At 44.2% G+C, this 11873-nt stretch overlaps 2 pseudogenes across 2 annotated transcripts; both read right to left on the bottom strand.

The window, feature by feature from the left end:
- Nucleotides 1-881, bottom strand: LOC308246742 (forkhead box protein M1-like; annotated as a pseudogene). Its single transcript has 2 exons — nt 822-881; nt 1-600 (listed from the first exon to the last, which is right to left on the bottom strand). The product of its transcript is annotated as a forkhead box protein M1-like (transcript).
- A 184-nt stretch (nt 882-1065) lies between these two features.
- Nucleotides 1066-2354, bottom strand: LOC308246743 (forkhead box protein M1-like; annotated as a pseudogene). The gene has a single exon. The product of its transcript is annotated as a forkhead box protein M1-like (transcript).
- Nucleotides 2355-11873: the final 9519 nt, after the last annotated feature.

Genomic DNA, 11873 nt, shown 5'->3' on the forward strand with positions numbered 1-11873 from the left:
TCAGGCCTTAGATGGCCCAGCCACAAGACTGCAAAGAAGAGTAGACAGGTTGAGCAGCAAGGGTAAGGGCAGGTCTCTACCATAGCTCAGGCATGAGCTGAGCACAGTGATGTTGTCAGGGCCCAGCAGGTCCTCCTCCAGGCCAGGGAAGCTGATGTCCAGCAGAATCTTGCTCAGGCTGTCATTCATTGTGTCCAGAACCAGGCCTTCTGTCAGGGAACGGTAGGCTGGAAGACTGTGGTTCCCCAAGGGATAGCTTGGTTTGGGGACTTCCATTTCTGAGGGGAACAGCTGCTACAGGGGTCAGAGTTGAGGTCAAAGAGCTCAGAATTGAGGAGTTCTTGGGGTGAGTCAAAGAGAGGCAACTTTTCAGTGGGGTGGTACTGAGATCTGTCAGCCCCAGGGAGTCAGGTAGAGGGCCAAAGGTATCCTCAGGGGTTTATACTGGGCTGAAATCTAACCCCCAACTTTAGCTTGGGGTATAAGCCTCCAGGATTTGGGGCTCAAGGGGAGGACAGATTTGCTCGAGGTGGAGGAGATGGGCAGCGTCTCCTTAATGGGTATCTTAAAAGGTCCTCCCTCCTCCTGGGAGTAGCCAAGCTGGGAGGCAGGCACAGAGGGCCCTCAAGGGAGAGCTCTGTGTCTGGTCTTGAAGTCCCAGGGGCCTCTGAGAAGAGCAGCTAGGGCTGGTCCACACAGGGAGGCAGCAGGGGCTGTTTCCCTCGAGACCAGCTCATCTCCCTCCCCTCCCTTCGTTTAATCACAAGCATTTCAGACACACACCGGGTTGGGACCTGAGCCCACTGTAGGACTTCTCGGACCTTGGAGTGGGAGAGTGGGGGAGCCCTCCTCCCAGGACCGAGACAGCTCCTCTTTGACATGTGCGCACGGTGAGGGCCACTCTATCGGGGCGGGCTCTCCGCCTTGATGGGCCTCCCTAAGTGTGGCATTTCCTCCCCGGGGTGTATTTCTTTCTCCTGATAGACTGAACTGGAAGCAGAGGTGATAGCCCTTCTCCAAGCAGGAGTTTCTCCTCTTTCACTGGCCCTGCAGTGGGCAGAGGGGCTACCCCTCATCAGCTAGCGGCACAAATCCTGAAAGAGAATCTAGAAGACTACATGTACAATCTGAGGGTGACCTTCTTAACCGAGACTGGACACCCAGAAGCTTGGGGGCAATATGGACTCACTTGCTGTGGCGGGCAAGCTCTGAGCTCATGAGTGAAGCTGCCAAGGGCAAATGGCGCCTTTACTGAGGGCTGTAACACCAGTGGCTGGTTCACTGGGAACTGAATGGGTACCAGGTATGAGCTGACCCGGGGTAGCAACGGCTTCATTTTCCGCTGTGTGCCCAGTGGTAGTGCAGTTTTGATGGTCACATTATGGCGGAGCTCAGGATTGGGTCATTTCTGCTGCTTAAACATCTGGTCCAAGGTCAAGAAGTGATTGGTACTGGGGTGAATGGTCCAAAAGGAGACCTTGCCATTGGCAGATGTCTCTTGAACGAACATGTCAAGAAGAGAAAGATTATGGCAAATGGAATTTGTCCAGCCTGGTTTTGCCATATGCTTAAAATAGGGGAAGTCGTCCTTGATCCATGTGTAGATGTCTTTCAAGGTCATATGTTTCCTCTCAGTACTGTTGATGGCGAATTGTACCATGGCCATGTAAGAGTACGGTGGCTGCTCAGACACGGAGTCTGCCAGGATGTTGATCCTCTTGGAGGCTTCTCAACCTTAACCTGATTCGGCTCCAGGTACGGTTTTTCTTTCCCTCCATCTCTTGCTTGATGCTGCAGGAGCCCAGGCCAGAACTCATCTTGCCAAGCCACTGGATGTTGGTCAAGCTGGTGTTAAGAGTGCAGCCTGCTGCCTCACTGCCAGCACAGTTCTCCCATCTCTGCCCTAGACGGGCTCCAGGTAGTCTAGGAAGACTCACTTCCACTTCTGTAGCTGCAGGTTCTGGTCCCAGGGTCTTGGTGATCCCTTCTGTCCTCCTGGAATCATTGCTGGTTTGGGCTTAAGGTTGGGGTTCTGGAGGGTTAGTAGGGGCTCCCCTACAGCTAATGAGGATGAATTTGTTGGGCCCATTGCTGCCACTCTCTTTTCCTTTGGTGGTCAATGCTGTGAGGATGCTCTGGATATTGGCATTGTTGGGGATGGCTACCACTTGGGTGTTGGGCATAGTGGGGTGGTTAATAATCTTGGTCCCAGCCAGAAACTTGCAAGAGGTGGACTCTGCCTCTTCCTTGGAGGCCTGTGCCTGACCAGGCTCTTGTTGGGCAGGGGCCTCTTGAACAGGTAGGGGCAGCCTCTGTCTTTTGAGAATCCGTGGCCGATTTGGGCTGGTTTTCATTAGAATCTGTGTTTTCACTCTCCATTGAGAATCACAAGCATGGACTCTGAAAAGTGCAAGGAGCAGCAGGATGTCAGAGATCTCCTGACTGCAGCCACTGTAGCTGTAGCTATTGGGCTGTGGCTACTAGGGTGATCTCCAGGCTTCTCCAACCTGGGGCCAAGCCAGGGCACCTGGCAGGGACTCACGCCTGGCATGCCAGATCCCCAGCCGGGTGGGAGGGGTGGGGAATCCCTGGGAGGTTCCTGGGAAGGAGGGGGTCCTGGGCCAGGGGGCAAGGAGTGGGGTCGGGCACCCCTTTTTTTCCTTTTAAAGATTGTTTTGGCTATTCTTGGTCTTTTACATTTCTATGTACATTTTAGAATCAGGTTGTCAATTTCTTTTTGTTGTTGTTGTTAATCCTAACCCAAGAATATTTTTTTTCATTGAGTTTTAGAGAGAGTGGAAGGGAGGGGGAGAGACAAGATCGATGTGAGAGAGACACATTGATTGGTTGCCTCCCACATGCACCCGACTGGAGCCAGAGATCAAGCCTGTAACCGAGGTATGTACCCTTGACCGGGAATCAAACCCGTGACCCTTCAATCCTATGGCCGAAGCTCTAACCACTAAGAAAAATCAGCCAGGGCCTCCTTATACTTTCTTTTTTTCTTTCTTTTTAAAACTTTGGAATATATATATTGATTTTAGAGAGGAAGGGAGAGGGAGAGAGAAACATCAATGATGAGAAAATAACTGCCCTAGCCAGTTTGGCTCAGTGGATAGAGCGTTGGCCTGTGGATCAAAGAGCCCTGGGTTCAATTCCAGTCAAGGGCATGTACCTTGGTTGCAGGTTCCTCCCCAGCCTGGGCCCTGGTCAGGGCTTGTGCAGGAGGCAACCAATTGATGTGTTTCTGTCTGTTTTTCCCTCTCTCTTTCACTCCCCCTAAAAATCAATGGAAAAGTATGCTCGGGTGAAAATTAACAAGAACAAAAAGATGAGAATCATTGATTGGCTGCCTCCTGCACGGTCCCCACCAGGGATTGAACCTGCAACTCGTGCATATGCCCTAACCAGGAATCGAACTGTGACCTCCTGGTTCCTAGGTTGATGCTCAATCACTGAGCCATGCTGGTCAGCCCTCCTTATACTTTCTTATAGACTCTTTCTGAATCTTGGTTTTACCTTTTGGTCTATGATCCTCTCAGATTAATTTTTGTGTATGGAGTGATATAGAGGCCATGGTCATTTTTAACCAAGATTTATTAAAAAATATAGCCACTTATTGTAAAATTCAATAAAGAAGTTTACAGTGAACACATATTCTCACCACCTAGATTCTAACATTAGGACCTAGCTGGTTTGGCTCAGTGGATAGAGCGCTGGACTGCAGACTGAAGGGTTCTGGGTTTGATTCTGGTCAAAGGCATGTACCTCAGTTACAGACTTGATCCCCAGGTGGGAGGTAATCAATTGGTGTGTCTCTCTCACATTGATGTTTCTCTCTGTCTCTCCCCCTCCATTCTCTCTAAAAATCAATGAAAAAATATCTTCAGGTGAAGATTAACAAAAAATAAATAAATAAATAAATAAATAAATAAATTCTAATATTAACACTTCACTACTACTTACTACTTACATTATCACTTACCTATTTACTATCCATCCATCTCTTCATCCATATATCCATCCACCAACACATCCTATTTTTAAAATATATGTCCAGATAAATTGCAGACAATAGACCTGGCCCACATGGCTCAGTTGGTTGAGTATTGTCCCCTGAACCAGAGGTCACAGGTTCAATTCCTGGTCAGGGCACATACCTGGGTTAGAGTGTACACAACATAACCCAGGCAGGAGGCAGCCAATCTCACATTGATGTTTCTTTCTCTCTCTCTCTAAAAAATCAATAAAAATATATTTTTAAAAGTTGCAGACAATAGTATACTCTACCCCCTAAGTACTTCAGCATGGATATTATCAATTGATAGGTCAATATTGTTGACATACATGAAATACACAAATTTTAAGTGTACTTTAACTGTTTTGTGACAATGTGACTTGTAACCCAACTCTCTATTAAAATACAGAATTTTACCATCATCCCAGAAAGTTCCCTCATTCCTCTTCCCAGTTAATCACCATCCTCTATACTAATGAAGCCACCATTTTTCTGGTCCTCCCATCCCCTAAGTAGATTAGTTCTGCATGTTTTAGAACTTCATATAATGGAATTTTCAGCATGACTCTTTTGTGAAAGGCTTTTTCACTCAGTGTAATGTTTTTGAGATTCATTCATGTTGACATATGTATATCAGTAGTGTGTTCCTTTGGGTTGATGAATAATATTCTATTGTACAGATACCACAGTTTATTTATCCATTCTTGTATTGATGGTCACCTGGGATGGTGCCAACTTTTGGCTTTCTGAACATTCTTGTACAAGCTTTTTGTGGACATATATTTTCAATTCCCTAGAAGTGGAATTGTTGGGTCATAGGATAAGTATATTTTTAACTTTTTTGAGAAATTGTCAAGCAGTTTTCAAAAGTGGTTTTATTTTACATTTCTGCCAACAATGTATGAGAGCTATAGGTATGTCATATAGTGGTGCTCCTATATACAAGTAAGTCCCATTCTATGTGGGGCAAGTGATTGAGCTCTATACTAACAATCAGGTTCTGGAAGGGCAATAGCTATTCTTTCATTAACAACTTTTTTTTTTTGAGATGTGTTCTATGTCAGGCCCTGGGATAAATGCTGAGTGAAACAATCAAGGGTAAGTGAGACACAGACCTTCTCTTCAAGAACTCTGAAATGTGCCTAGCAGGCATGGCTCAGTGGTTGAGTGTTGACCTATGAACCAGAAGGTTATGGTTCAATTCCCTGTCAGGGCATATGCCTGGGTTGTTGGCTCAATTCCCAGTGTGGGGCATGCAAGAGGTAGCTGATCAATGATTCTCTTTCATCATTGACGTTTCTATCTCTCGCTCCCTCTTCCTTCCTCTCTGAAGTCAATAAAAATATATTTATTTTAAAAAATATTCTGAAGGGGAGAAACCAAGATGGCGGCATAGGTAAACACCTAAATGGCTGCCTTGCACAACAATATCAAAACTACAACTAAAAGAAAACGGACACCATTCAGAACCACAGGAAAGCTGACTGAGAAAGCACATTGAGACTTAGAGGAGCTGCAAAAGGCTGAGGTATGGAGATGCGCACGCGTGCGCACGCTGAGAGGACGGGCGGCTGAGTGCACGGGCGGCTGAGTGCACTGAACTCCAGTTCCAGGCGAGTTTCTGGGAACCCAGACTCATTCGGGGAGAAACTGGACTGTCTGGCAGTGGGTGAAACTTCAGGGCGGCTTTCTCTCAGAGGTGCTTGCAGCGATTACCGAGGGACACTGAGACTCTGCCCCATCCAAGCTGAGCACAGAGGCTTTTGCAATTTTGCAAGTCTTGTCTCATAAGGGTGTCTCCAGCACAGAAGTTCTCCCAGCGTAGACACAGCTGATCCTCACAGCCATTTGGCCTGGAGGTCAATTCCTCCCAGTGATACCAACAACAATCAAGACTTAACTACAACAAGGCTGTGCCCACAGTCCACAAAGGTGTGCACCAAAAGTGTCCACCTCAGGTAACTGGGGGAGGCTGAGCCACTGGGCATTATAGGACACCTACCACACAAAGCTACTCTACCAACTCAGGGAAGCAGCGAAAATGCAGAGACAAAGAAACAGATCACAAATGAAAGAAACAGAGGAAAGCAAATGACTGGATATAGAGTTCAAAACCATGGTTATAAGGTTTTTCAATAATTTCCTAGAAAAGGCCGATAAATTTAGTGAGACCCTCGAGGATATGAAAAAAGACCAACTAGAAATTAAACATACACTGACTGAAATAAAAAATATTATACAGAGACCTAACAGCAGACTAGAGGACCGCAAGAATCAAGTCAAAGATTTAAAATACAAAGAAGCAAAAAACACTCAACTGGAAAAGCAAAAAGAAAAAAGAATCCAAAAATTTGAAGATAGTGTAAGGAGCCTCTGGGACAACCTCAAACATACCAACATCTGAATTATGGGGGTGCCAGAAGAAGAGAGAGAGCAAGATACTGAAAACCTATTTGAAGAAATAATGACCCAAAACTTCCCCCACCTGGTGAAAGAAATAGACTTACAAGTCCAGGAAGCGCAGAGAACCCCAAACAAAAGGAACCCAAAGAGGACCACACCAAGACACATCATAATTAAAATGCCAAGAGCAAAAGGCAAAGAGAGAATATTAAAAGCAGCAAGAGAAAAACAATTAATTACCTACAAGGGAGCACTTATATGATTGTCAGCTGATTTCTTAACAGAAACTATGCAGGCCAGAAGGAAGTGGCAAGAAATATTCAAAGTGATGAATAGCAAGAACTTACAACCAAGATTAGTCTACCCAGCAAAGCTATCATTCAGAATTGAAGGTCAGATAAAGAGCTTCACAGATAAGAAAAAGCTAAAGGAGTTTATCTTACATGAAATGCTGAAAGGTATTCTTTAAGAGGAAGAAGAAGAAAAAGGTAAAGATAAAAATTATGAACAACAAATACATGACTATCAACAAGTGAATCTAAAAATCAAGTGAATAAAAAATCTGATGAACAGAATAAACTGGTGAATATAATAGAATCAGGGGCACAGAAAGGGAGTGGTCTGACAATTCTCAGGGGGAAAGGGGTGTGGGGGTGCGGAAAGAGACTGGACAAAAATCGTACACCTATGGATGAGGACAGTGGGGGGGGGAGGTAAGGGTAGAGGGTGGGGTGGTAACCAGATGGAGGAGAGCTATGGGGGGAAAAAAGAGGAACAATTGTAATAATCTGAACAATAAAGATTTATTAAATTTAAAAAAAAAATGAAATCCAAGGAGGGTACTAGGAATGAGGCAAAGTAAAGGTGTGAACTCTCCATATAGATAGATACACAAGCTAAATATATGTGTATCAGCATTGGCTCCCCACCAACAGACTTCTTACATACTTTAATATTGGAGCAATTCTGAACTCCAAAGTTGAGAAGTTTTGAATGAAAATATTAAAACAGGAGGTTTCAGTTTTGCTATATAATGTTTGAGGATAGCCATGAAGAATAAGAAGGCCAAACCCTTTATTTATTTTTTATTTTTTTATTTTAATTTTTTAAAATATATTTTATTGCTTTTTTACAGAGAGGAAGGGAGAGGGATAGAGAGTTAGAAACATCGATGAGAGAGAAACATCGATCAGCTGCCTCCTGCACTCCTCCTACTGGGGATGTGCCCGCAACCAAGGTACATGCCCTTGACCGGAATCAAACCTGGGACCTTTCAGTCCACAAGCCGACGCTCTATCCACTGAGTCAAACCGGTTAGGGCAAGGCCAAACCCTTCAAAATTCTATTCCATCTCCTACCTTTGACTCTTTTGTTTTAGAAGCAGCTAAAAAAAAAAAAAAGTTCATTTAATCAGTTTCTCCCTCTTGGATTTGCTAGACTGCCTTTCCTATGCAAAGGCATTAATTCCTGATCTGCTTGCTGCCTGCCTTAGGTAATTCCTTATCATATATTTATGTCTCCTTATAAATAATTTATCATGTTACTTTCTTTTGCAAGAGAAAATCAACACAGACTTTTAAAATAGACAGTACAGGGATACACATGCATCAGGTTTAGGGGGAAGATCTCACACCTTTCAAAAAAAAATACTCTGAAATGTGAGACTTGCAAGAAAACAATAACACTGTGACAAACAATGTGATAAAAGCAGGCCAGGCCAATAGGAGGCACAGAGGCAGTTAGGGAGGGCTTCCAGGAGGTGACTTTTAATCTGAGTTTTTGAAGGATAAATATAATTTGGCCTCTCTCTGCATTGAGGGGACAACTGAGTGTATGAGAATCTTGGAAGAAGAGCTCTCCAGACAACAGGGAAATATGTTCAAGACTTGGAAGGTTGGCTAGCGGTTCAAGAAACTATAGGTAATTCAGAATGACTAGACTATAGGGAAAGGTTGGTAGGGGCCAACCTGCTAGAATTTGGACTTTAACTTTAAAGCACTGAGGGCATCTGAAGGGTTTTAATCAAGGCCATGACTTACTCAGATCTGCATTTGGGAAGGATTCCTCTGGCTGCTGTGGGTGAAAGGGGCTAAATGGATGTCTGGATGGTAGCCAAGAAGAGGCAAGAGAAAGAATCCTACTAAAGTAATGGCAGCAGGCAAGGAGGAAGGGGCTGGGTTGATGTCAAGGAGGCAGAAGCAATGGAGTTTATTGTCAACTGATAGAAGGTAAGAGATATAGCGATGCCTCCCACATTTCTGCCTTAGGCAACTGAAGAGTACTTTACTACTTACGGTCATAAGGAAACAGGCAACATTTTACATAATAGTTTTTTCTTATAGGACTTTTGAAGCATTTAACTGGAATAAAAGGTAATAAATACAGGAGTCCCCTCTTATCCGTGGGGAATAAACTTTAAGACTCCCAGTGGATGACTGAAACTGTGGGTACCAAACTCTATATATACTGGGGTTTTTTCTATACGATACATATATACCTTTTTAGTTAAAGGAAGACTTTATGGCTTCTCTTTACATATCCGAATTGCCAGTATCACTACAGTAAGTCCTTCCTTAAAGTTGTAGATGGGTTCTGTGACTTTAAGCGAAATGGCATATAACAAAACCAATTTTACCATAGGCTAATTGACATAAGCAAGAGTTAAGTTCCTCTGGCACCTCAGCAATGTTACAATGAAAGGATGTTATTTGAGGACCTGCTGTCCTCTTGAGCTTTGAGGCCATTATTAAGCAAAAGAAGGGTTACTTGAACACAGACACTGCGATACCAGGAGTTGATGTGATAACCCAGACAGCTACCAAGTGATTGCCAGAGGATAGAGTGCACAGTGTGGAGATGCTGGACGAAGGGATGATCACGTTCTGAAGGCACACGATTTAAAACTTATCAATTTATTTCATTTAATATTTTTGGAACACAGTTGACTGTAGGTAACGGAGACTGTGGAAAGCAAACCATGGACAAGGTGGGGGCGGGGGGGGGGAAACTACTGTATGTTTTAATCAATTTAAATGTGATATTTATTCATTGTCTTCCAGGAAAGGTTGGGATTGCTTTGTTAATGTTTCCTGAACAAGAAAATGTAATTATTACTAAGACAAGGGATCTGGGAGTGGTCTTTTGGGCTCTTGCCACTACACAGGCCCATAAAAGCTGGGGAAGGAATTAGAAACCAAAAAGAAACCTCCATCCATCTATTTCATCAACATTTACTGAGATCTTTTTTTTTTTTCTTTTTTGGATAAGGCCTTGTGCTAGGTACAGTGGTTCTCAACCTTCCTAATGCTGCGACCCTTTAATACAGTTCCTCATGTTGTGGTGACCCCCAACCATAAAATTATTTTCATTGCTACTTCATAACTGCAATTTTGCTACTGTTATGAATCATAATGTAAATATCTGTTTTCTGATGGTCTTAGGCGACCCTGCTAGCGGTTCTCAACCTGCTGCGACCCACAGGTTGAGAACCGCTGCTATAGAGCCTAAGACCATCGGAAAACACAGATATTTACATTACAATTCATTAACAGTAACAAAATTACAGTTATAAAATAGCAATGAAAATAATTTTATGGTTGGGGGTCACCACAACATGAGGAACTGTATTAAAGGGTCGGGTCACCACAACATGAGGAACTGTATTAAAGGGTCGCAGCATTAGGAAGGTTGAGAACCATGGGGATGTAAAGGGAAATGACACAAGACTGCTATCAAGTTTACAACCTAACATATCTTTGCTCCTGTGTACTGACACCTGCAATGCCTTTTACAATTCTGCGCTCAGCTTTAATAAAGTGGCATAGTACAGTGCAGCTGTCTAACTGCGGGTGTGATTGTACTCCTACAACTTTTCTGCAAAGGCTTTGGCAACTGGGGGCAAGAGCCACAGATATGTTCCTAATCGCTGGATCTGCCTCTGGGAATTTATCTTGAGGAACTATTTGGGCTATAGACAAGGATTTATGTACAGAGATGTTCATTGCTGTTCTAAAGATATAGAGGATACAACAACCTCACAATGGGAATTGGGAAAATAACTGATGGTGCATCCCTATGATGGACTATTAGGTGATACTTAGAAATAGTATTTAAAAATAACTTAACAACATGGGGGAAAGAGCAGAAAAAAAGTGGGACACAAATCTCTAAAGAAGGTGCTCAAAGTATCCATAATTTAGTATTTTTAGGTTCTCTGTATTTTTCAAATTTTTGACAATGTGAATGTTATAGTATTTCTACAATCAGAACTTTTGGATTTCCTCCTCCTCTTCTTCTTCTTCTTCTTCTTCTTCTTCTTCTTCTTCTTCTCAAATTAGAGACAATAGCAGAGTTAAAGCTACAAAGACAGCCAAAATGACCAAGATTTGGGTTATTCTATTATGAGGACTGACCAAAATTAACTGAAATTCTACATCTTACATGGTAAAAGTTGTATGAAATGTCAATATTAGTTGCAATATAGTGAGTGCCAACTATGTGCCAGGTGCCAAGAAGGGTTATTATCTCTATTTTACAGAGGAATGTTTGGCTTCAAATCCTAATCATTTTTATCATGCTAAATACAAGCAAATTCAAAAAGGTTAATAAGCAATTCACAAACCCTACACAGGATTTTCAACATGTTTAGGGCATTGGCGGTCTGGACTGCTAATAACATTCACAGATCTCCAGGTCAAAAGTGTCTGGCTGTATATCTTTTCCTGGAGAATCTGACATCCACAGTATACACTCCTTTTATTGCCAGAAACGATGATTGCCTTATGGTTTGCGCGCGCGCGCGCGCACACACACACACACGTTCCTTTCTGGCCCTCATGTTTACCTTAAGAGGACGCATTTGCTTTATTGCACAAATAAAGGATCTCAGGATAAACATTTGTTCTAAAGACTACATGCCTCAGCTCATAAGACTTCCAGAGCTTCTGGATGTCAGTGAGACGTGCCCCGCCCTACAAACATACCCTCTACCAGCCACCGTTTCGGTGCGGTATCTAATCCCAGGCATCACGGGCTCCACTCTCCTGTTTAATTGCATCCCAATTGTTTCCCCAGACATTGCCCCTTACCCCTCCCAGATGGACTGGAAGGGTCAAGGCCCGGGCGGCCTGACCTTGAGTCATCTACGGCCGCGGACTCGCGGCGTGACCTTGGTCAAGTTCCCGCTTCCCTGTCCGCAGAGCTGCAGGGATGTATCGCTGTGTCTCCACCCTGGCCGTTTCTCTCTCAGCCGAGCAGGAAAGCCCGGCTCCAGCATCCTTTTCTCCCGCGGATCTCTCCGCGCGCGCCCCACCAACCCCACCCCTACGCTCCTGGCGTAGAGGCCACTTGGAACCGCGCGGCCCTGTCATTCCAGACGCTCGTTTACGCCGCGCGCACTGGGAGGGCGCGATTCCCGAACGCAGCCTCCGCTGCGAGCGCGTGGCCGTCCCGC

Source organism: Plecotus auritus (genome assembly GCF_963455305.1).
Source record: "Plecotus auritus genome assembly, chromosome: 4".
Classification (NCBI taxonomy): Eukaryota; Metazoa; Chordata; class Mammalia; order Chiroptera; family Vespertilionidae; genus Plecotus; species Plecotus auritus.